This window comes from Nannobrachium achirus (assembly GCF_963921795.1).
Source record: "Nannobrachium achirus genome assembly, chromosome: 14".
NCBI classification, from domain to species: Eukaryota; Metazoa; Chordata; class Actinopteri; order Myctophiformes; family Myctophidae; genus Nannobrachium; species Nannobrachium achirus.
This window is the reverse complement of record NC_137821.1, coordinates 36,625,167-36,652,666: the sequence shown is the minus strand read 5'-3', so window position 1 is coordinate 36,652,666 and position 27,500 is coordinate 36,625,167. Positions and strand designations below refer to the sequence as shown.

The window sequence follows — 27,500 nt, the reverse complement described above, 5'->3', positions numbered from 1 at the left end:
GTGATTCTGACCTTTTATTATCTCCTGCTATTATGGAGGAATGTGTTCCTGACCGATCCCGACATGTTTAGGTTGACCTATACTGTATTTAGTATAATCCACCTGGAATCTCCCATTCAAGCCCTTGAGGAGCTCTGTCTGCAGAAACACGAGATATGACCAAAATAATGATGTATGGAATATGCAAAACAGGAATGAGTCACTGCAAGGACCTTTATCACATACTAGAGCAGCGCCTCCCGTTTTTATGCAAGAGCTTGGGGGTACTCAGATTAGTCCATGGATGACAAAACGATCGACCTTTTACAGAGTGTCCTCTGAACTTTGTTAGGTTGATTTAATATTGACAAGGCTATCATCGACGGATGAAATTGACATTTAGGAAAAATAACTCGACTAGCGAGGCTTAAGGGATCTGTACGTTATCTGAGTGACAGTGACCTTTTGCGTCGGCATGCTGAGGTTTCTCTCCGCGAGCCATCAATATACTTCTGAAGGATGTCATGCATTCCGACCTTTGCTTACAGTGCAAACTGGAGATTTGCGGAAAAACATCCCAAAGTCACTTTGAAAGGCGTGTCGACATGACTGTTGACTGATGCTGCCTCCGAGTGTATTGCCGCGTCTCCTGTATCTCTGATCTCCGCTGCACTCTCAACCTGTGTCACGTGTGTCTTATCTGTCATGTCCATTTCAGTGTTTGTGTCTGGGCAATCTTCTGGACTTCTGCTGAGTCTCTCTTCTCGCACAAGTCTGTTAATCAGTTGTAAACAGCCATTACAAATGCATCCATCCATCATCCATTCATCCATCACTCTCATTTCTTGCATGGTTCTGTCAATGACAGTTGTTCTGCGGAACATTTCAAAAGCAAAGAATGACTGATTTTGAAATGTGAGAGGTGCATCCACCTCTCCCTTTCTCACTTTGTTGTCCCTGTAATTGGCTTGTCAACATAAGTTTGGTGTTTTTGCTCTTGCATTCACACATTCCTTTTCCGATTCCAATGGTTGTTGTGATCCCTCCTGATTCTGAGTGTGTGTGTGTGTGTGTGCGTGTGTGTGTGCGCGTGCGTGTGTGTGTGTTCCAAAATCCCGGTGCGTTCCAGATCCCTGTGTATCTTACCAGTCAAAACAGTGCACGTGTCACTGGATGATCGGTTGCAACGATAATCCTCGTTTGTCTTGGAACGCTATGAGCATTCTGTCTACACCTGTTGCATACATACATGCCAATCTAGTGATTACACTGTAAAGTTAATATAATGTATAGCTGTGTGGGTATGTGATTACATTTATCATAAGTCCTACAAAAGAAAACACTTTGAAAGTAGAAAATACAAATTAACGTGTAATTGGATCTGTCATTCCGTCCATTTCATTTGAAGGAATTTGTCTTGCTACAGACATATATACACATATAGTACATAAGACAGGTATATGCCTGCATGGAAAGGAGTATATTTAAGTATTTAAAAAAGCAGATCTATAAGCTGTGTCACATCACGATGTGTTGTGGGCTTGCAGATTAGCTGTTTTTGCTGTTCGATATAGGGCATTTATTGGCTAAACAGTGACTTTGTTGTGCGAGGTAGAAAGTAGAAAGACCACAATACAAGTAAAGGAAAGTCTTTCAAAGTGTATTATTATGAGTACAAGTGATCTGTAAACAACTACCTCCCTCACACCTCCCACACGCGCCCACACACACCCCTTGGTGCCTTCACGTAGCACACGCTGTCAGTTTGTCCAGCGATTGGTCGCGGCAAACCCCAAGGGTCAGAGGTCGGCCAGGCAACAAAGGCGGGGGTGGGCGACGGTGGCACGTGATTGGAGGGAGGAGTTGCCGCGGCCATGCTGACCACAGCTTAACATTCCATCTCTCTCTCTCTCTCTCTCTCTCTCTCTCTCTAGATTAGTTCCTCACACCTTCGCTGTTCTTTTTCTGTGAGTAAAACTTGAGACAGAGAAAGTGGTAGTTGAAGAGAAAGGGAGGGAGACAGAGAGAGACAGATAGGACAGGCGACAAGTAGGGGGTAGTAATTTAAGGGGATAAGAGAAAGGGAAGGTTATCCTATATCTTTCTGCAGGTCTACAGAGAGAGGGAGAGAGAAAGAATATGTCATCCCCAGTGAAAAGATGGTTATTTTGGGGGTCGCGGCCTGAAAAGGTTGAGAACCACTGCTTTAAGTGACAGTGGGGGGAAAAGATCAAACTACCGAAGAGAGAGAAGTGGAGAGGAGAGACGCCAGAGGTCCACAGAGAGACACGAAACGAGAGAAAACAGATCATATCAAAGTTAGAATGAAAGTCACCTGGAGAGAGAGAGAGAGAAGGTGGGGGGGGGGGGGGAAGAGAGGGCAGGAAGGTAGAGGATGTTTTGTGAGGTGGGGCAGTGCAGTGGTGTAAAGTAACTGAGTACATTTACTCAAGTACTGTGCTTAAGTACAATTTTGAGTTTGTTCCAGTTTTCAGTACTCTTGCTACTTTTAATACAATTTGTACAATACATTTGAAAACTTGTGAAATGGGACATTCTGCATAATGAGTACTTTCTACTTTTGGTCCATTATGTAGAACAATTTTGATAACAATACATTTGTACTTTTACTCAAGTACATTGTCAATTCCGGACTTTTCCCAGAGTATTTCTACATTGCAGTATTGATACTTTTACTTAAGTAAAAAAAGGCAGCGTTTGGTTGGCTGACTGCCTGCTGGAAGCCTTGCCTTAGCATGTCTGACGTGCCAGGTCTCCTCTCCTCTCCTCTCCTCTCCTCTCCTCTCCCCTCAGGGGTTATTTGCACTTAGCACTCCTCAGTAAGGGATTTGCCCCCCCCCCCATCTTACCTTTCTCATTTGTTTTGTGTGTTCTTTTTTTTCTTTTTTTGTTCCTGTGCTGGCTGCACGTCTTTCATTTTGGGCTTCTCCTGGATGAAGTTGTGTTGATCTTTGTTCCTTCTTGCAAAACTCTCACTCAGTGTGTCTTTCTTTGCTTGTCACTCCACCCCGCCCACTTACTTTTAGTTCTTTCTTTTTTGCCACACCAGGCTCCTCCCCCCAAAACCCCAACCTGATGTTAACACATTTGGAACTGTTCCTCTTTCCAAGAATGGCTAACAAGGTGGGGATGCGTAATCACCACCCGCTTACAAAGTGATCAACAGCATAAGGAGTGGCTTCGTCGGTTGCATGCAGATGTCTTTGAATTGCTGGGGTCTTATTCTGTTCGGTTGTTTATTGTCATTTTATCGTTAAAAATCAACCACCAATCCAAAGTTCTATGGAACCAGAGTTCCCGGTTTACATTCTAGAACAGGGGTCTTCAACAGGGGGTCCGGGACCACTAGGGGCTCCTCAGAGTTACTACAGGGGGTCCTCCAAATCTTTGAGTGATAGAACTTTTTTTTCTCCTTTTTTATATTAACCACTTGAACCCTAGTGTCCATATTCTGAGAACTTTAGGCAAAAATAGCAGATCTACAAGCTCACAATGCCTCACGCTGCGAGGCGTTGTAGATCGGCTATTTTCGGCAAAGAGCCTTGGTGTAGAGGGGAAAAAGAGCAGCCTAAGTACATAGTAAAAGGTCAAGTTTATTAAGTATTGGCGGTTCAAGTGTTTAAATATCTGAAAAAACACATTGACATGAATGCAAAATACACTGATGATTGTGCTGTCAAACAATGAAACTATATGGAATCCATGAACAGGTTGTGGGGGTCCCTGCTTCATCTATTTCTCAACTAAGGGGTCCTTGGCCTGAAAACGTTGAAGACCCCTGTTTTAGAACACGGTTCTGCATCATCGATCCAGAGCTCAGTGGAATGTGCAGAGTTCGGAGGAACATTCTAGACCACAGTTCCTTGAAGTCCTAGCCCTATAACCTCCCAGTGACTTTCTTCTCTTCTTTTTTTTTCCTTTTACTGACAAGCTCAATTCCCAAGCTTAGCTTTGATGCTCTCCATTACCCCTTCAAAATCATTACTTTGGCATTAGACACCATCTCCAGCCTTAAGTCATATTTCTCTCCCTCCTGTAGCCCTGCTCTCCCTCCCCGAAACAACCTTCATGGTAATTATCATAAGCATGTCTGAGCAGAGGGGAACAGATCCTCTTTTGTTCGGGATGCTGCGGAGCTGGGGTTAGCTGTCTCTCGAGGTGGTCTGACAAATATAATAAAATCAAAAGAAAAGAAAAAAAATAAATGTCAGAAATTACTCCCTGTAGCTGTTAGGATGTGCGGTGCAGTACACGCATGCATGGCTCGGGGCCCACGTTGCACCAGCTCATAATTAAATAATTTTACCGCAATTATCAATCCTCAATTACAGTCTCCCAAGACTGTAATTGAATATAGGAGGATTTCTAGTGATCCCAAGTGTAAATTAATGCTCTGCATTGACCCAGTAGTGGCTTGATCAGAGTAAGTGCAAAGGAGAAGTTGGTCTTCTCTTGTGCAGGGACACATATCATCACTGTCAGGCAGAAACCTTGTATCTCTAAGTTTCAGATGTGTATGTTGTTTCGTATAGTAAAGCCCTGCTTCATCATACAAGACTGTTGCACAAAACGAGTGAAAATAGCCAATCTACAAGCACACAACGCCTCACGACGCGAGGCGTTGTGTGCTTGTTGATCGGCTATTTCCACTATTTTAAATCATTTTTAAAATGACAAATACAACACGAACGGTTTTGGACATACAGTACAAGGTTTCCACCCGACAACAACAATATCCAAGCTTGGAGCGGTGATCAAACCGGTGACCTTCTGATTCCCAGATGGCCGCTGCACCCACACAGCTACTGCCACGCATATCCCCAGCATCGCTACATGGACACCTCACCAGGAAGTTCATTGCATCCACCCGGTTGTCCCAGCTCTAACTAGTCTGTGAGCGGACAGCTGCGAAGACAACAATATCAAGAGATGTATGTCATTGTGGTGTTGCTACTCTTACTTAAGTAAATCATCTGAGATCTGAGTAGTTTGTGCAGCATTGGTTGTACGCGTCGTGCAGAGGTGAGAGGCAGTAGACTGGTAGATGTCTTATATGTACAGTATGCTGAAAAGAAGAAGAAAAAAACATCCTGGCATCACATCCCTAAACAAACAGAGTCTTGTGCATTCATTACACCTCAGGATTAAAAGGATACAGATTCTGACAGTTTCCTGTAGGTACAGTATCTGTATGCACACATGAACGCACGCAGGTACACAAACAGTTGTTGAATCCATGACAATTTTACATTTCTTTGTCTTGTGCACGCGTGCACATGCACACACACACACACGCATGCACAGTTGCACACATACCCATACCCACACACACACTCACACACTGTATCAGTCATTACAGTACATGCGGTGGCGAGCCGCGGCCTGGCAGCCCAACACTAATGTTCTCCTGTTGGCGGTACACTATTATTGGCACATCACATGTGTCAGGTACCATGTGCTATTACCGCCCGACTCTGTCTCTGCCTGTCCCTGTAATTACACAAACCTCCACAGACATTTTCCATCTCTTTGTCTCGCAGCCGGCCCCTCACACTCCCTGCTGCATGTCAGCCAAGTAATCCAGGCAGGCAAGCAGGCAGCCAGGCAGGTAGCCAGCTAGCCAAGCAGGCAGGTATCTATCCAGCCAGCCAGCCAAGTAGCCAGGCAGACAGTCAGGCAGGTTGCCAGCCAGGTAGTAAACCAGCCAGCCAGTCAGGCAGGCAGGTTGGTAGCCAATCAGCCAGGTAGGCAACCAGCCAGCCAACCAATCAACCTCCCTACCAGCCAGCCAGCCAACGAGCCAGCTAGCCAGTCAAGCAGGAACCTAGCCAGACAAGGTAGTCAACCAGCCAGGCAGATAGCTAGCTAAGTCAACAAGCCAGCCAGCCAGACAGACAGGTAACCAGCCTGCCAGATAAACAACCAGCAAGCCAAGAAGCCAAGATAGCTATCAGTCCCTCCTTCCTTGTCTCTCTCCATCATCCCTCCCTTCTCTTTCTCCCACCTATTCTATATAATAACTCCTGTGCCAACTTGACTGTATTCTCTCCTCTTATATTCTTCCATCGTGACACCTTCTGCCTCCTACAGCTCTCTCTCTCATCTCTCTCTTGTCCAGTGTTGCCGTAGTCTTGGGTCGCGCACCAACAACGACCCATATCTTTTCTGAGACGGGGTCTCGCACCCTCCCAAGTTCACACCTCGACAACTGTTTTAACAAAGAAACAAGCCTATATGCATATCAATAGACCTGTATAGTAGGTGTTGAGCGACGTTCGCGACCCCCCAAACATTGAATCACCATTGCACCACTGCTCTTGTCTGACTTCCGCCCTCACCTGCTCTCTCTTACCCCTCCCATATCTCCCTTACTCGCTCCTGCCACCACCTGCTGTCACTTCTCTCTCTCTTCTCTCTCCTCCTACCTGACTTGTTCTTTCCAGACTCATTCAGAGGAGATGATAATAAACGCGGTGCACTCACTTAGATTCCTGGTCCATGAGGTCGGCCGGTCTGTCTTCATCTGTCCCATCCCTTCAGCGTTTCCCTTTTGTCATAACTTTGAGATGGTTGCCAAGTATGACACTGCCATTGTAATGCAACTCTTCTCTCCGCCTGTGGCATTGGAAGCACACGCGAAATTGCAATGTAGCCAACGTAAAGTCACGAAGGCAATAACTTGGAAATGCAATATTAGGTCATAAAGAGAGGGATCACAGTAGAATAGAAGGGAATAGAATATAAAAGAGTTCAGGTTTGCACATGTCACGAACCCTACCGATTCTGTGGCGAACAATCTGTGAAAATAGCCGATCTACAAGCTGATGTGAGCTTGTAGATCGGTTATTTTCCCCAGAGATCTGGTGTCGAGGGAAAAAAGGAGTGCAATATCACTGTGGCGGGCCTTGGTCAACTAATAGAGTATACAGTATAGCATAAACTGGTTAAATAGAAACTCTTGTTTTCGCCAGTTTGTTTTCTGCAGACCTGTTCTTAAGAGAAATAATAAGACTATGTTATGTTACTTTTATGTGCTATTCAGTACCGCATTTTAATTGCCTTATTCAATACTATATGTATAAGGTGCTATTCTTCTATGCACCATGATGATATTTCAGCAATAATCTGCATAGCTGCGACCAGAGAGTACAGAGCTGTTTAGCGAAATTACTGCTGTACACGGACCTCTTGTGGCAACATAATGATGTCGTCTGAGTTGTGAATAACCGCTTTGCTTCAACGTGGACGTAAATCAGGTGGTCTGCTTCAATTTGTCTCGCGGTCGTATCCACAGGGGAAATACCATGTCACTCAGGTTGCTAGTTACAATCCTTTCAAAGTCTTTTAAAGGTTTTAAGTCATCAACCCAACGATCGGTGTTTGAACTCTCAACACTATCTATATGACTGTCTTGGTGATCAGCAGTCAATCACAACCTTTTCCAATTTTAACATTCATGTAACCGGCAGGGTCTTGTGACAGCTTTCGTTAACCACTGCACTTAACCATATGAACCCAAGCATCCCTATTCTGGGGTGAGAATTCACAGAAAAAATATATTTATATAGACCCCTGGGGGGCTCCAGTCAACTAAGAAATATAATGACTCCAAACTCTTTTGAAATATGAGGGGCGTCACTCATTCCACTGCTGTGCTAATTCATTTTGGTTTAAGCCAGCTAATAACTTGCGTAGCATGAATTATTAAGCATGGAGTAGTATATTTAATAGTATATCACACTAGACACTACCAAGACAGCATCCATTGTGTTGTGGTAGATTTTATTTTATTTTATCATTATTGTAATTCCTGAATCAATGTCTTTATACAGTACGTTAACAACCTCAGTAGATCGTCACTGTCGGGCAGAAACCTTGTATCTCCAAGTTTCACATTTTTTCGCAAAGCAAAGCCTTGCTTCATCATACAAGGGCGTCACGCAAAAGTTGTGAAAACTGAACTGAAAAAAACTCTTTTCACTAGTTTAAATCATTTTTAAAATGATAAAAACAAACGGTTTTGGACATACAAGGTTTCCACCCGCCAACGACGAGATGCAATAACAGTTTCCACTTCCTTGAACTCATTAAAACTTACATTTTTAGATCTAAGGAACCTGTGAAATATAATTACTACACCAGCAAATACTCAACACTATTCTCGCTCAGGTATTTAAGAATCGTGGACTGTGCCTTTATGGGCCCAATTCCCACAAAGAAACAGAATCTTGTTTACGAGGGAGGCTGTTTTTAAAAAAGCTTGGGGAGAGGATCTTATCGCTGTGCTGGGTCACTCAGTCCTTTGGCGGACAAGCATCAAATGGCCTTAGCGGGCTGCCTTGACCTGCTCCTGGCAAGCATCCATCATACTAGCAAACCCTGGCCCACTTCCTCATGCGTTACCTTTGCTACCACGGTTGCCATGTCAGCTTATTATAAGCGACTTTGGGCTTGTTTTTCTGTAATGTTGTTGTAAATTATTGGTAGTTCGGGCTTATTTTTTGCTTGTTTCCTTATGTTGTATAAACCAGTGTTTCTCAAACATTTTCATGTTAAGGACCCCCCAAATGAATATGAATTGGTCCACGGACCACCAATCAAAAAAAATATTTTGTGCCATGGACCCCTTACCAGATTTCTGTGGTTAAAATGTTTCAAAATATATTCAAAGTTTGTCAAATCTTTTCTATATTCTTTTGAAAATGGCAGATCTACAAGCTCACATCTCATCACAACGCGTTGTGAGCTTGTAGATCGGCTACTTTCAAATAGTCACTGCATATACAGTAGATTTAAAGATCACAGTGCATCACTTTGTGTCGCGCTGCAAGCTTGCACATCTGCTTTCCAAAAGTGTTGTTAACATTTTGGAATATATATTTTTTAACACAAATCTTCTTTTCTGGGGAGGGTGACGGGTCCCTGGCACAGAACACAAATACATATTTTGGTCCTTGGCACAAAAAGGTATGAGAACTACTGATTTGGAAGGCTTCCAGGTAGAATCGCCCTCAGGTCTTAATGGGTTAAACCTTAGCAGGCCTGGGTCAAGTGTTTGGCTTGGTTCCCTGTTCTCAGCCATGGACCCAGTTGGCCTTATCTGCTAACAAGGGCGTCACAAGGGGTAGGAAAGTGGGACTGAGTTACTGGGGCCCAAGGTGGAGGGGCCCTAATAACTTTATCTATTGAAAAATAGCAGATATACAAGCTCACAGCGCGGCTGCGAGCTTGTAGATCTGCTATTTTTGAAAAGTTGTGAAAATGTGTGAAAATCTTTGAAAATATTTATTTTTTAAGCGAACATTTCCAACTCAAATTTTGCTTCTGGGGGTCCCTGGAACTAAATATTTTGAGATCGGGGTCCGTGGCCAAATACATATCATCTTGGGGGTCCTTGACATAGGTTTCTTGCACACATTTTCACGATTTTTCAAAAATAGCAGATATACAAGCTCACAGTGCGGCACCGATAGTTAACATTCATGGGGGGCCCGCAGTGAATCCTTGTACCCAGGGCCCAGAATTTGGTGTGACGCCCCTGTCTGCTAATGAGGAGACAGATCATCACTGTGCCAACGTCTACGCTGCAGAACATGTGTCACAAAGTGATTTAAGCTGCGTGAGATGAATTGACCGGCGGTTTTAGAATGCAACGCAAGACTACTTTTGATGCTGCCGGCTTTGTGAGACCAGGTCACTTTTTGCAATGTCAGCCCACAGCGGCCAGCAACGGGCTCAGTGTGTTTGTCAACAGAGTGCAGTTGGCCCTCATGTTTATTTAGCTGGTTCTTAAAATAGCATCCTGGCTCACTTGCTAGCTAGCCAGGCTAGCATGGGCCAAGAGGCAAGGTTTCATTATTTCTGTGAATGGTCAGTGTGCGAGAGAGAGAGAGAGAAAGAGAGAGAGAGAGAGAGAGAGACAGAGGGGGGGAGGGAGCTGGACTGAAACAAGGGTGGACAGAGAGGGAGTGAGAATAAAAGAAAGGGGCAATGGAGATGTTAAAGGGACACTGTCACGATTTTCAACAATTGTGTGTATATATTGTATAGAGCAGTCTTCTATGTGTCTCTGAAACACAAAATTGTGCTGAAAAGTTTACTCCATTGATGTCACTGAAGTAAAAACCACGAATATAAAAACCTTATCCTTTCTTCCCGTTTTTCAGCCGATACCCCCAGAATAGGTACATGTAGGGTTCATGATGTGATTAACGGAAATGTCCCTCCAACAGTGTATTGCTGCGTATATGAACGAGTGAGAGAAAGACAGGGGAAGATGGACAGAAAAGGAAACGCAAAGAAAGAAGAAAAAAAGAGGAAAGAGCTGTTATGAGAGAGAACTTTTAACGGCATCCAACTCGTCAAGTCATTGGGCGTCAGTCAAGCCATTAGCCAACAAGTCGACCGTACAGGCTTGAACGTGACGGGCTCCTGATTGACAGCTCTCCGTGTCCTTTTGTCTAATACAGTAGGCTTACACCAAACAGTTCACCATTCACATTCTGACAAGACTCCTGCCTGTCAGTGTGGATTACCGTGCGTGTTATGGCGACGTACCCTCTTGACTGGCATTTCACATACTTTATCGTGCCCTTATCCAGTGAAACGATTAAGTTTCACGAGGTGAACTTGACGTTTTGCACAATACCCCCCTCATATTATATACGTTTTCAGCAGCAGTCCACAAGCGCTGTCTTGACTTTTATTTGATCAGTTGGAAGGCAGCTATTTGCTTGTAAAGTAACAGCAACATGCATTGATATAAAGTAAACATAATGTACGAGTCCCGAGGCCATAAAACATTGTCTATACAGGAAAGATGATGTCAGTGTCTTTATAGTAGAAATGGGGTGTGTTTTCTTTTCCAGGAGCATAAGAGTGGAAATATCTTCATTAATCAGTAACCATACAACATTTAAATCACTGTAGGGTTTTGTTTTGGAACAATACATAGTAATTCACACACGGTAACATAATGGTTATAAGAAGGACAGGACCTCACAGACCCACACAGTAATTTATAGAACAAAGGGACGCAGCATTCATACACTTAACAGAAAAGTACAGGACACATGTCACTCGACGCTTGTACATTAAACGTTCGTTCAGTCATTATGTGCTTTCATGGTGAATGGCACGATGCATTATCCTTATCCTTTTGCATACCTCCCCTCATGTCCATACACCTCTAATGCCATACTATTATATATGATATACGTATGATTGAATGCTCTGATAAATGCTGCCTTTCACGAGAATATGTTACGCCCTTCAGCTCTCATGGTGATGTACTTAATGCCTCATTGCCATGGGCTGCTTTCAGATTGGTATTAACACGAGAAAGGTCGGGAATGTACCTATTATTTGACACGTAATGGCACGGATATGCACACGTATACACACACATACATTACATACACACTTCTGTGAGAGATGCATGTTCTCACACACTTCATATAAAGGTCACACGTACACACGCGCATTTTGGTGTACTGTAGGTACACACGCACACACACGTACACACGCACACACACACACACACACACACACACACACACACACACACACACACACACACACACACACACACACACACACACACACACACACACACACTGACATACAATACATATTCAGCACCCCCAGGCGGCTGAAGATTCTAGAGGAGCAAGATCCATGGCATAATCACAGGAACCTTTGTGTAATTTTATCAAATACATGTTTTCGGCCCGGACCGTGGCACCTAGGCTACAATGTAGCCAGCGTTGTGGGTTCGAGTCCCAATCCCAGTCTTTCCTGCGTGTCACTCCTCACCTATTTATCCCTGTTTCCAGTCAACTTCACTTCACTATCGTATCAATAAAGGCGTAATAATCCCCCAAATATTTTTTACAAAAAAAAAAAAACTTAACACACGTGAGCTTCTGGATTGGCTATTGCCGCACAATTAAGTAGAAATCTGACTTTTTTTAAGATATATTTATATTTTGAAAGAATGTTTTAGACTAGCGACTTGAAGCATAAAGTATTTATGACAATGTTTATTAAGGTAATAAAATCAAGTGTAAAGTTTGACAAAAACCCATCCACTTGAATGAAGCATTATTCTTTCTAACACCAGCAGGGGGGAAACAGCGAAACTAGTGTCTATTCTTATGAGCTTGTACTTCCTATATGGAGTCAGTCATCTTACAGTGAACTTCCTTGGCCCTTGGGTGACCCTGATGACACAGTGACCAGGTCATTTTAGACCTGATCACCTTGTCATTCTTTAGAGCATGACTGACTTTCAGCCCTGTCTCTTTTTTTGACACAAAGCGACGTTAGAATTAAGTGCGAAGAGTCTGTCTTCATTTGATTTTGTATCCATGAATTCTTTCATTATACGTAAAACTCTTCATGTCTGTTACATGTCTGGAGACAGCTTCAAGGCTTTACAAATGTGGAAATCATAATGAAAACCATTTTCAATATTCCCTACTTGCCTAATATTACCCTTTACAAATGTGGAAATCATAATGAAAACCATTTTCAATATTCCCTACTTGCCTAATATTACCCTTTACAAATGTGGAAATCATAATGAAAACCATTTTCAATATTCCCTACTTGCCTAATATTACCCTATGTCCTGGCCTCTGGGGGGATTTAGTTTTGCATACGCGCCGTTATTCTTGTTCGTACCTGTCGAGGAAATATCTACAATAATATGTCACTACTACCTGTCTCTGCCTCGGAGAAATTGCTTCAAGGCGCAAAGTGGACAGCGTGCAGGTGACGGTGATGTCATAGAAGGTGAAATTCCCCCAAAAATACTTCTAATTTCTTCTAGAATCATCTTAACGCAGGCGATGAACACCTATGCACCTTCTGGAATGTTTCAGCCTGGAGAAAGGCAATCCCCGACTCCACGGGAATTCTGACTGACATTTAGGGCAGTGGAATCCATGAGAGGGGGAAGGGGGGGGTAGAGAACAGGTCTGGACTCGGCACCTATCGGGCTCTTCGAGGCGGCTAAATAGCTAATGAACCTTCGCCGGGGGCGACACCAAGCATTCCATTTCATCACCGTAGTTACCCTCCACCCTAGTATCCCCCCTCAACCCCGGGGGCACCCCGAGCTCCTCGGAAAGGTCACACACCTGTCTGTGTGCACTGTGCACCCCTCCACCCCCTTCTCCTCCTTTCCTTTCTCCCCCCGTCCCCGTCCCCTCTTTTACTCTCTCCTCCATGACATTGTTTTGTTTGCCCCCTTCCCTTCCACTCATCCTGTTTATATTTTTACGCCTTCTCCCCTTTTGGTGAAATGTGGCTCTGCGGTGCATCACTTTCTCCACGGTTCTTACATCCTTCTCTTATACCCTACACCAGGGTTCCCCGATTAGTTTTCCCCAAGGGCCGAATTATGTCTAGGGTACCAAGCCGAGGGCCACAACATTGCAGGGGGCGACGGTGGAGTTCCCGCTACTCCAGCAACAGTTCAGATATCGTCGTTGTCGGGTGAAAATCTTGTATGTCCAAAACCGTTTGTTTTGAATTTATCATTTTAAAAATGATTTAAACTAGTGAAAACAGCCGATCTACAAACACACAACGCCTCGCAGTGCGAGGCGTTGTGTGCTTGTAGATCGGCTGTTTTCACTACTTTTGTGCGACGGCCTCGTATGATGAAGCAGGGCTTTACTTTGCGAAAGAACATACAAATTTGAAGATATGAGGTTTCCACCCGACAACGACGATATACTAGTGTTGTTGCTGCTCTTATACCACCATTATTATTGGGGGTGTTGGTGTGGGCCAGACAGTAGCCCCCCGCGGGCCGCAAATGGCCCGCGGGCCGCCTATTGGGGAACCCTGCCCTACACCCCCAACTCTTTAGAGCAGATGGTCTCACAGGTCAACGATGTGCTCTTTCCTGCAGCAAGAGCTACGTTAACCACTTAAGCCCTAATTTGTTGCACGGAAGTGGAAATGGCCGACAGACTATCAAGTGTTGTGAGCGAGGGGTCAAAGTGTTATCAGTTGAGCATTGGAGTGTTTTCTTAGTGTTGTAACCGATAAGAGCTGTGGTGATTGACAGCTACGTCACATAGACACATATTGAAGTCCAATGGGAAGTGATCATGGCTTCACCTGTAGAAAGATAACAGATACAACCTTAGACTCCCGACACACTGTTTGGGAACCAGTGGTGTAGAGAGAGAGGAAACATGGAGAAAGCAGAGGATGTAGACATGATATAGAAAATGGTCGGGCTGACCGGGAATTGAACCAGGGACTTAAAGCCAGGCATTAGAGACCATGTGGTATGCGAATGCGCCCCATAATGCTCACTGTCCATGGACATGTGAGCATTTAGACCGCAAGGACATGTGAGCATTTAGACGGGGAAGACTCCGACCTTCTGAGGTGGCCCGGAATGACCTGAGAGATGCAGAGATACCCAGCGTGTCTCTGTTAGCAGAGGATTTAGGGACCTATAACTCACAGCAAAATGCTGAAGGCCGACAAGAGATCATTTAAAGAGTGGAACGTGGAAGACGCAGGTCAAGGCTTGGCCCAAGTGTCCTTTTTTCCAGGAACGCAGATTGCTTGTTAGATAACAGCAGGAGAATGATGGCTTTACGTACTACAGTAGAAAGTGCGGTACATAACCTTCAGGCGCGGTCCCTTGAGAAACCCTGCCGGACTGCAAACTCTGTGTGACCTTGCGATGTGGTTTTTGGTTGGGTTCGACCAGAGGTTGTTTGTCTGTCCCTGACCATCTCAGGATGTGTTTCGCTAATGACCTTTGAAAACAGATGCACACAGATGTTCCTGGGGCGAGCAAGATAAGTATATAATGACCTGAAGAGTGTGTGTGTGTGTGTGTGTGTGAGAGAGAGAGAGAGAGAGAGAGAGAGAGAGAGAGAGAGAGAGAGAGAGAGAGAGAGAGAGAGAAAGAGAAAGGTATTTCGATAAACTTGAATACAAAGTCAGATATATTATACAGTAGGAAGTTAGGAACAGATAATATGGGGAAATTGGAGAAAGAAGGGGAGAGAGGGGGGGAGAAAGTAAGAGAGAGAGAGAGAATTATTAATGCCAACCACATTCAATCTGGCTGCCCTATTTTGGGCAGTATAGGCAAATATTCTGCCTATAATAAAACTTTGAAACATTGTTCAAAACAATTCAAAAGACACCGTCGTACAACAAAATATAAAATAGGTCTTAAGAGGTTAATTAACAATTGTCGGTGCTCGGAGCTAGTCAAAATACAGTCAAAATATGTCACACAACCACAGACACCATTGGGAAAAAAAAACCATTTTCAACACCATAACTTTCTCAAAAGAAAGACAAGAAAGGAAAGAAAGAAAGAAAGAACAACTGGGCCTCCTCTCCATAACTCAGACCCTACTTTTACGATCAAATTAAACGAGTGCCTAGACTTCTATCCTTTTAATAGACTTTCCCATGAAGCTCTCTCTCTCTCTCTTTCTCTCTCTCTCTCTTTCTTTCTCTCTCTCTCTCTCTCTCTCTCTGTGAGGTTGTTGTTGTCGCCATCACTCGCTATAGCACACACACACACACACACACACACACACACACACACACACACACACACACACACACACACACACACACACACACACCACCACGCAAGATGGCCGACCTTCTCTCTTCCTGTTCCCCATGTAAATCATTGGAATTGACAAGGTTGTTTTAAATAGCAAGTACATTTTAGCATCTCTCAAAACAGACTGTTACAACATGCTTTTGTCATATAAACAGACGGGGAACAAAGAAATAAAGACAGCACATCCAGGAGAAATCCAGTTTCAGACAAAGTCAAACCTGGTAAAAGGTTAGATTACATTATTCAAAAGTCACTGCGCAAGCCTGTTGCGATTTTCAAAGTGGTTATTTGATTTCCTTTCTAAGAGATGAGGTTAGATGTGACTCAGTGCCTTAAATGGGTATACACGCACAGTACCGTAAATGGACAAACCACGTGTCCAACGCCTTTAACAGGTCATGTACAATGGTCCTGTCACAGTGTGTTTGCCCAAAGACAGAGCCCTGTTCTGCTCACTTAGGTCAGGCTAAGATCCTAAGGTAAATGTGTAATAATATGGGTTAGCTGTGAGTTCAAGTAAACCCTCGCCGTCTGGGTGTTTGGAACCATGGGGGGGCCTCACTGTTTGTAACTGACTGTAAGTGGTCAGTCAGGAAAAGCACAAAGGTTAGTTTATACATTTTAACGATCTCTACATGTCATGATGAGACCCAGGTGGTCCCGCATGAGGGTTAATTATTGGTTGAGACCCTTAAAGGAGCCCTTCTCCCATTTTCAAACCTGTCTTCGATTGGCCCTCAATAATGCTCTAAGACGGCACAATTTCCCTCGACTCACAGTTCAGAAACCTGCCTATACCAGGGGTCTTCAACGTTTTGAGGCCAAGGACCCCTTAGCTGAGAGAGAGATGAAGCAGGACACCTTTTCATAGTTTCCATATAGTTTCATCGCTTGACAGCACAATCGTCAGTGTATTTTGGATTCATGTCAATTTGTGTTTTCAGATATTTAACCACTTGAGCCGCCATTACCTAATAAACTTGACCTTTTACTCTGTAATTAGTCTGCTCCTTTTCCCCTCTGCACCAAACCTCTTTGCAGAAAATAGCTGTGACCTTATAGATCTGCTATTTTTTTGTTTGTTTCTATTACACAAAGATTTGGAGGATCCCCTGGAGTAACTCTGAGGACCCCTTAGGGGTCCCGGACCCCCTGTTGAAGACCCTTGGCTTATAGCAATGCCATTGCCGATGTCGATTCCAAGTTAATGGAAAATGACAGGCTCCCTCTTCCTGGAAAGTTAGAGATTGTTCTTGCGTCAATTTAACGTTTGAAATGACCACAGATGATGTCTTTGTTAGGCAGGTTGGTGAACTGTCCACAAACTACCTCTGAAGCCCCTATCAGAGTCGGTACCCGCGGTGAAGAGCTATCCACCGCGGTGTAGTCTTATTGAGTCATAAAACTACAACGTTTCGTCATTCCTCGCGGTGAAGAGCTTTCCACCGCGAGTCCCGACACATCTCTCTGTTTTTACTTTCAGACAGATAGGCTCTTCACCCCGTTAACTGATTGGTCGACCTGGACCAGTCAGTCACGGTGAATAGGACTTCACCGTGACTGACTATGATGGCCTTCACTTATTTTCTGACTTGAGGTGGAAAGCTTTCCACCTAAAATCTGCGGTGGATAGCTCTTCACCTTGGACTCTGATAGGGGCTTGAGACGCAGTCAGGGTGAGCAGACAGAAATGGTGCCATTTTAACATGAGCATTATAGTGAGGGCCAATGATATGAAGATAAGCCTGATTTATACTGTCATACCAAACAAACAAAATTTAATTTTAGCTCACATCCATGCCAATCTAGTTTGCTACTTTAACGTATTTAGTGTCGTATAGAGATTTTTTTGTTTACTTCATATCAGTGTTGTGATTCTCACAAGCAGCAGGACATTAATTAAAAAGCAGCAGTCAGTGGAGCAATGATCCACCGTCCCATGGTTGTACATTTACTCTCTCTCTCTCTCTCTCTCTCTCTCTCCCTCCTCTCTCTCTCTCTCTCTCTCTCTCTCTCTCTCTCTCTGCGCTGACCCACTGTCGGGTGTCCACTGTGCATTCCATTCCTTCCATTCAACCAACCTTTCCACAGATGGGATCAGAGGTCACCCATAAGGAGAGCAGGAGGGGGTGTTGTGTGTGTGTGTGTGTGTGTGTGTGTGTGTGTGTGTGTGTGTGTGTGTGTGTGTGTGTGTGTGTGTGTGTGTGTGTGTGTGTGTGTGCGTGCGTGCGTGCGTGCGTGCGTGCGTGCGTGCGTGCGTGCGTGCGTGCGTGTGTGTGTGCGTGCGTGTGTGTGTCTGTGTGCGTTTGTGTGTGTGTGTGTTGCGCTCGCATTTTCCTCTGTGCATCTTGTTAGCTTTTGTCTTCAAACTAGTCCTTTTTTATTCATTAAAAATGGTACAGAGGCTGATTGAACAACAGGGGGATGTTTGTCTTTCTCTCAAGTTCCAGGGTGTGGGTGTGGACATGCAGTGCTTCATGGGTAATTGACCGAAGCAGGTGGCCTTGTTACTGATTGGCTAGAGTTCCAGAGAGAGTCGTTATGGATCTCGGTGTTATTAGTTAACCAAGTTAAATGAACCATGCAGCTTTAACTGTACCTATGAAAAACATTCCAAAGTTATCAACTTTCTCTATGCCATCCACAGTACTGTATATTCTGTACTAAAATGTGTTTTAATGTCCTCAGCGTACTGGGTGGGTGGGCTTAACGGTGTGCCGTGACAAAAGTCCAAGTAAGTGTGTCTTGGGATTTTGTGACAACCACGCATTATTATTACAATATGCAGTATACAACTACACAAAAAGTAAAAGTTACACCTTTAAAAATATATATTGTTTTCAACACATCATTGGTGTGACACATTGTGAATCTTGCATAAGTTGTCATGAGATTTGGACATGGACACAGAAACTGAGAGGTCATGCTAGGCAGTAGGTACATTTTTGACTTTCATTTCACGGTGTAAAGTTACGCTACAGCATTTAGGCTTTAGCGCCACCTACCTGGACCTTATGAATGATAAAACATGTAAACATGACCCTGCAGTGACCCTCATTGACTGGTCCGCACATCCACCTTGCCTGTGCGGAAACTAGGATCAAACAAGACGGAGGCCACCTACAATCCTGCATGTCACTGAGCCGTAATGGCTTCCCGTCGGACACTCGAACACCCCCATAGTCCTAAACATCCAGCCTGTGTTATTTCACTGTGGCTTTATCCAAAATGGCTCCCCTCGCGGGACCCATCACCTGTAGTTTCCACTCTGCTATGGCCCACTGACTGATGTGGTCTGCCGACTTAGCCTTAACGGCTTCTTCACGGGAGCTCTTAACCCCTTCATTATGCACGTCAGTCAGCCAATATTATCTCAGCCATACACAATATTAGTTCAACATCCATTTGTTAGCTAGAAGCCTCTATTTCGCCCCCAAGTTCACCCCTTGCCTCCTCTTAACGCTGACTGAGCCGTAATGGCGTCCCAGCGGGACACTTAACCCCCAGTCGGCTTATATTATTCCAGTGCGGTTTGATCCAATATGGCGGACCCCATGGGATCCGTCGCCTACAAGTCCACCCCCCCCCCCCTCCCTCCCCCTTGCCCAACTGTGGAGGGTTGGTTTCCTACAGCGAAGAGGCTGACCGCGGGGAGGCTTGTACAGACATGCCCCCTGTGGTGTGTGAAACCGCTGCAACTGCCAGCTGTGTAAAGTTCAACCCACAGATCAGACCAGGGCATTTGATACATAATTGCTGTACATTCTTAAGACTGGAGAATGTGTGGAAAAACAAAAAAATTATATTCATGGGTTGCATTTGTAGTCCTACACCAGCCATTTTGAGGACCAACTCAGGTGTTCTGATTAACGTAGAACATTGGTTCTTTGCCAATCAGACAAATTGAACACCTGTGTTGGTCCTCAATATGTCCAGTTTAGGACTACAAATGCAACCCATGAATACAAAATAATAACAGCAAACAGGTTCTACGTTATCTTGCTAGTCTATTAGAAGTGATTTGTTCTGTATATCACCTTTAAGATGCAGGTAATTTTTGACTGTTGTAGTCATAGTAAAGCCAGATTCATACTTTGTCATATGATGGCGTCACATGCTGAGAATTGCCGACCTACAAGCTCACAGCGCATTGTGCATCTAAATATAATTACGCAATCTTTGCAATGAATTTCCACAGAAGGGTAGTTTGTTTTAAAATATCTTTTCCTGTTCTGATATCTTTAAGGTTGTACTGTACATCTCAGAATAAGCTGTGCCTTAGCACACTATGCCGCGCAATGGCGCTAATCGCCTGTTATGCTAACATAGCATTAGCGGTCAGGGCCGGGTTAAACTGTTATCTCTGTCACCGTGACAACGGCTACGCTAATAGAGTTAGCAGCTAGTGGAGTGTGGCAGGCGAGCCACAGGCCACGCTCCACCACAGCACAGCACAGCATAGGGCCTGGCAGGAAACTCACATTAGTGATTAGGTCTTTATCTCTAGCTTGTGTTTATACCTGAAACCACACAGGCCTGTAGGCCTCCATGCTTGGCAAAGTCTGCTTGGTTGAGATGTTGCACCACCAAGGGGAAATCATGTATTCCATTGTGGTTGTGTAAAATTGTCAGATACATTTTGTATGAAACATGTTTTTTAGATGTTATCCAGCTTTTCTTTGCTCAATTTGGTTGCTGTTAAACTCCTTTACACCCCAAAGGATTCATTCACACGTTCATCTTTGGTCTAGTTTGGTCAGCTTGGACTAGGTTTGGTCTAGTTTGGTCAGTTTGGACTCAGTTTGGTCAGTTTGGATTAGGTTTGGTCTAGTTTGATTGGACTTGTCCCACGTCCTAACTGCAGTTTTCCTTATACTCCCACAATCCTCATCTGATTGACAAATGTATTGTCACCACCACACATGGATCAAAGAGGCCTCCTTCTATATTACACCCACCTGTACTGTTGTGACTGTATCTCAGTGTATATACAGTGTACACTGTTTAGGTCTGTGTGACTGGACGTTTAGTCTTGGTCCGGTTGTAAACATCACAGTCTCATGTATACACATGTCATGTGTTGATAAACACTATCACATGTAACACGGTACAGATGCCTTTTACCACTTTCAACCTGGCATCCCTATTTTGAGCATGTCATTATAGAGGCAAACTGTTTTAAAATTGAGTATTCAACCCTCCAACAATGAACAAAATGTCGTGAATATAACAATACTTTTTCTTTCTCTGTCCTCCATTTCATTCCTTATCTCAGTATTTTTGATTAAACTTGATCCATTCTGTAGTTACATTTAACAAATGTATTTAACTTCAACTTGAAGATCATTCACTAGTTGTATCTGTTCTTGACACTTTTGTTGTGTTTCCATGGTAAATAGTGCATTTATATAGCGCCTTTATCCAAGGTGCTTTACCGAGATTGTGCATTACATTCACCCATTCACACACACACACACACATTCATACACAGATGGCGGAGGAAACCATGCAAGGCACCAACCTGCTCCCCGGGAGCAACAAGGGGTTCAGACTTCAGAGTCTTGCTCAAGGACTCTTCGACACTAACTCTGGGGGAGTCCGGGATCGAACTGAGAACTCTGCGGGAACCCTCTGTGTTCTAATGACGGTTTCTCTACCCCTGAGCCACTGCCGCCCCCCATATCCATGATATCTATATTCACCCATCCACCTCTTATCATATGTGACCTATCATTCTCTATAGTCATTATATTGTCCTACGTTCCTATCTGTGTGCATGCAGGATGGAACAGTGTGTCCTGACACAGTAAATCACATACAACTGTATATTCCAACTTTATGTCTCTAACCCACTGCTGAGACAAGTGAGAAGCAACCCCCGCATATTAGATGATTTACTGTGTGTGGGTATGAGTGAGATGCACACATGCGTGCCCACACACACACACACACACACACACACACACACACACACACACACACACACACACACACACACACACACACACACACACACACACACACACAGAGACACACACAAAACTCTCTCACCTAATACCTGTTTCTTCTGGAAGAGGCCATCCCTGCATTCCTACCTGATAGCTTCTTGGCTTCAAGCTTGTGTGTGTGTGTGTGTGTGTGTGTGTGTGTGTGTGTGTGAGTGTGTGTGTGTGTGTGTGTGTGTGCGTGTGTGCGCGCCGGTGTGTTGGTGCGTGCGTGCGTGCGTACGTGTGCATACGGTACAGGACAAAACATTTGCTTTGTGTTTATCAGGGTATTTTGTGAGCTGACAAACAAAGAACAGTAGATCTGCTATTTCCACTACTTTTTGAAAGTGTTTGTAACTATATTAACATTTCTCAACATTGAAACGATTATGACGATTATGCAAAACAATTGCGATTACCTCAAATAATTGCGATTAGACGATTATGTAATAATAGTGACAGCCCTATAACCATTGAGTGGTCAAGAGCCCATGCAGGCCTACATGACATTATGTAATAATAGTGACAGCCCTATAACCATTGAGTGGTCAAGAGCCCATGCAGGTCTACATGACATTATGTAATAATAGTGACAGCCCTATAACCATTGAGTGGTCAAGAGCCCATGCAGGCCTACATGACATTATGTAATAATAGTGACAGCCCTATAACCGTTGAGTGGTCAAGAGCCCATTCAGCCCTACATGACATTATGTAATAATAGTGACAGCCCTATAACCGTTGAGTGGTCAAGAGCCCATTCAGCCCTACATGACATTATGTAATAATAGTGACAGCCCTATAACCATTGAGTGGTCAAGAGCCCATTCAGCCCTACATGACATTATGTAATAATAGTGACAGCCCTATAACCGTTGAGTGGTCAAGAGCCCATTCAGCCCTACATGACATTATGTAATAATAGTGACAGCCCTATAACCGTTGAGTGGTCAAGAGCCCATTCTGGCCTACATGACATTATGTAATAATAGTGACAGCCCTATAACCGTTGAGTGGTCAAGAGCCCATTCAGCCCTACATGACATTATGTAATAATAGTGACAGCCCTATAACCGTTGAGTGGTCAAGAGCCCATTCAGCCCTACATGACATTATGTAATAATAGTGACAGCCCTATAACCGTTGAGTGGTCAAGAGCCCATTCAGCCCTACATGACATTATGTAATAATAGTGACAGCCCTATAACCGTTGAGTGGTCAAGAGCCCATTCAGCCCTACATGACATTATGTAATAATAGTGACAGCCCTATAACCGTTGAGTGGTCAAGAGCCCATTCAGCCCTACATGACATTATGTAATAATAGTGACAGCCCTATAACCGTTGAGTGGTCAAGAGCCCATTCAGCCCTACATGACATTACAGTGCAACAGTTTTGTTAACCTTTAGACTTTACAGGTTCACTCATATTCAGCTCATTTGCTCACTCTTTATTTTAAGACGCGTTTCTTATTTTAGACTTCGGGGTCTAAAATGTGACGTGTGTGCGACTTCCTGTTAGCCAACACTGTTCTGTCACTGAGGCCAAAACGAACGGCGCCTGAGCTCTATGTACATGGTTGCCATGCCGACCACTCACCCATCCCCTCCTGAACAAGCAGAGGGAGCCTCTGACGTCTGGGAGATTCCCACCAGCTGTCCCGTTGCATTGGCATTGGCATACATACTGTAGATGCATGCAGCGAGGGCCGAGGCACATTGTCCGTGTCTGTCTGTCTGTCTGTCTGTCTGTCTGTTTGTCTGAATTGTCATATTCAGAACACAATATCGTAAAACAGGGGTCTTCAACGTTTTCAGGTCAAGGACCCCTTAGCTGAGAGAGAGAGAGAGAGAAAGCAGGGACCCCCATACATATTGTATAAAATTGTGTTGGAGATATAACATTTTCATACATTTCTGAGACAGCTTAGACTTGTTTGATAGCACTATCATCAGTGTAGGTTTTTTGTTTAATGTGTATTTTTAGACATTGAACGACTTGAACCGTCACTACTTAGTCTGCTTTTCTTTTCACTCTACACCAAACCTCTTTGCCAAGAATAGCAGACAAGCTCACAACGCCTCGCAGCGCGAGGCGTTGTGAGCTTGTAGATCGGATATTCTTGGCTAATGTTCCACACAGAATAGGGATACTAGGGTTCAAGTGGTTAGTGTAGAAAAAATACAATTCTTATCACGCAGAGATTTGGAGGACCCCCTGTAGTAACTCTGAGGACCCCCTAGGGGTCCCGGACCCCCTGTTGAAGACCCCTGTCGTAGAATAATGTCTTCTGGAGGAATATGTGAGAGTTCTGGGGTCAGGGAGATTTTTGTGTAGCATTGCAGAGTGTTTCTGTGTGTGCCTGACTGTGTTTGTGTGTCTGGAACGTGTAAACCCATATGGTTTATGGGTCAACACATACTGTACTTGTGCATACTGTTGGACATACCGGTACACTACTGTATGATCTTTTCCCCTGTGCACTGCATTGTTTGCGTTAATAGAATAATACTAAAAGTCTCCTTATTTCTATCACTTTTCTACCTCATCTCTCTCTCTATCTCTCTCTCTCTCTCTGTCACTTGCTTGTCCTTTTCCTTGACAAGGTGCTGTAACATTGCTGTGGCTTTTCATGTCCAGCCTTCACACTGCCCAGCCAACTTCCTCAGGGTGTGTGTGTGTGTGTGTGTGTGTGTGTGTGTGTGTGTGTGTGTGTGTGTGTGTGTGTGTGTGTGTGTGTGTGAGAGAGAGAGAGAGAGAGAGACACAGTAACATGACCAAGAAGAGTCTCTTGGCAAAGATTCCTCACGTTATATTACAAAAACAACAAAAAGAGAGACAATATAGCGTAAGCAAAGTCATTTATAGAACTGAAGGCACTAACCATTTATGTACTGTACTTCAACGTATGAGAAATGGCAAAATAATAGCTGATATGCAAGCTCACATGAGCTTGGAGATCTGCCATATTCCACGGCATTTTGAATTTTTATTGATTGGTGCCAGTTTAAAAGATTGGCAAATGTAGAAAGAAAGAAAAATAAGAAAGAAAGAAAGAAAGAAAGAAAGAGAGAAAGATCATCATTGTCGGAAAAAACAGAAGCCAACTTGGAAGGGGTAATTTGAGCAGTACTTGGCTTTTGTGGGTTGAATGTATCCTAATAGATTCTTATCTGGTGTTGTTCTTTCTGCGCCCTTGTATCACCTTTTCCCTGATTGATCTGCGGTGCCCCGCCAGCACGTATCTCCACCTTCCACACGCTCCATCACGCCTGTCACTGCTTGTTGCTTCACAGTTCACTCTGACAACGATATTTAATCTACATTATATATCGTCGTTGTCAGGTGAAAACCTTGTATGTCCAAAACCGTTCGTCTTGCATTGATCATTTTAAAAACGATTTAAACTAGTGAAAACAGCCGATCTACAAACACACAACGCCTCGCGGTGCGAGGCGTTGTGTGCTTGTAGATTGGCTGTTTTCACTACTTTTGTGCGAAGGCCTTGTATGATGAAGCAGGGCTTTACTTGCAAAAGAACTTACCGGTACACATTTGAAACTTGGAGATACGAGGTTTCCACCCGACAACGACGATATATACCAATGCCGTCATGGATTCCATCACTCCTCGTCTTCCATTATCGCTTACATATTATACAGCAGATAGACCTCTTTAATAGGGGAAATCCAGTTGTCATAGCAGCAGCTCAGCAATAGGGATGAAACAAAGATACAGGTATGGGTAGTGAACAAAGTACAGAGAAGTAGTAACCGTAGTAACACAAAAGGGTAACAAAATAATATAGAAGAGAGTATAAAGACAGGATAACGATGACTTAACTTCCGACCTGGCCTTCAGCGCCTGGGCTGCTCAGGTGTGCATTATTTTCCAATGAAGACTGTATTTGGGAGTGTAGCACTCATGTTTGTTCAAACTATCTCAGACTCCCTATGTGTCATTAATTATTTTATACTTTGTCCTACGGCAGTATTCTGCAAAATAATCTATTATAGCCCATCTACAAGCTCCCGCAACACATCAGTTGTAGATCGTCTACTGTAAGTATTAGAAATGAAATATATATATTTAAGAACGATGCATTTTTTCTTAAACATTTTGACTTTTGCCTTTTGACGTGCCCAAAATGCAAGGCTGCGAGCGCTTAACGAAACATAATAACCTCCCCCTCATTTCACAGTACGGCACATGACAAATATGCAGACAAATCCTTCCTTTATTATGTCGCGCCTCAAAGCCGACAATCCGCATTATTTATTTACCTCTCGGGTAATGGCACATGTCATGCTGCGCACACAAAGCAACGACACACACGCAATCCTTTCCATATGTTGTACTCCAAAGACCGCCAAAAACCACAATCAGACCGAAACGCGGAGGGGCTGTTAGCGATGGCAACAATACACAGACACACACAAACACAGGGTCACATGTGGCCCTGCCACCTCATTACCCAGTGTGGTGTGCATGCCTTGTTCGACGGTGGTCCACTTAGTGTTGTTTTAAATCTGTCTGCTTTATGTGGTGCGAGCACTTCCAGGAAGCTTCTTAGAAACCATTCCAGTTGTATACATGAGAGAGAAAGAGAGAGAGAGAGACACAGATGAAGGTCAGGGTCAGTGTTAGTGGTGTAAAGTAAGTAGTTATTTTATGCTTTAACTATTGAAAAATAGCAGATATACAAGCTCACAGCGCGGCTGCGAGCTTGTAGATCTGCTATTTTTGAAAAATCGTGAAAATTTGAATTTTGACCCGATTCTATAAGTGTCTTTTGAATTCTTCTAAGGTTTTTTTTTTTTTTTTAAACCCATGTTTCTATGTCAGCAATCTGGCCAGCCATCGTCAAAGAAAAGGTCCTTTTCACTTGAACTGGAGCTCAGTTAATCTGTTCTTGAGAGACTACTATGTCAGTGGTTCTCAAACTGTCTACACTAGTGTAGAATACACTAGTGTAGAATACACTAGTGTCCTCTACAAGAAGTACTGTACATTCTAGGCAAATAAAAAGTCAACAGTTATGTATTTATTATTAACTACATTAGTGATCCAGATTGTCCAGCACCCAGTTTTTTTAACAACCTCTCAAGGATGTGGCTGTCACCAAAGACGAACTCCCTTGACACAGAAATGACCCCAGGAAACCTCTGCGTCAAGGAAGACAAACACACACACACGCCACAAATGACAGTCCTGTGTGGTGATTCTGTCCCCCGACTGTAGTGGTTTGTGTGTGTGTCAAATTGAGGGGTTCCCTGACTGTGTTTGGGAGAGGGGGGGTGGGCGGAGGTCTGTGGAATGCTGTTAAGTGTGTGGTGAGGGATGGCTTTGTAAACAGGGGTATACAAATAAAGCTGGATTGAATCCAGTCAGGGTGAGGGGGGAGTGTCTTTGGTTGGGGGGGGGGGTTAAGCGAAGCCAGGTCTTCTTTGGAAAACGTGACAACGAGCCAGGTGTTAAAAGTGATACGCAACGCTACACACGGCATACCTCGCTCTTCAGTTCAACGCATGCACGCACCATTTGGAGGTGCTGTAGGGTGAAATGCCGCGATGTCCGTCGAACGTCAACTTCCTTGCACTGGGCGCTAACCACTTAAACCCTAAATATATCGTTGTTGTCGGGTATTTATCATTTAAAAAATGAACTAAACTAGTGAAAACAGCCGATCTACAAGCACACTGTAGATCTGCTGTTTTCACTACTTTTGTGCGACGGCCTTGTATGATGAAGCAGGGCTTAAAATAATAATTAAACTTGGAGATACAAGGTTTCTGCCCACGATATACTTCAGTTGACCGGAGTGCCCCAGAGATCTATACTTGGTCCCCTCTTTTTTCCCCCTCCTCTACACCAAACCTCTTTGCCATAC

General features: G+C 43.9%; 1 protein-coding gene across 1 annotated transcript in view; it reads left to right on the top strand.

Moving 5' to 3' along the window:
• col4a6 (collagen, type IV, alpha 6) overlaps positions 1-27,500 on the top strand; it is a gene marked incomplete at its 3' end in the record, with an annotated part of 186,762 nt that overhangs the window by 8,460 nt on the left and 150,802 nt on the right. The window lies entirely within an intron of this gene.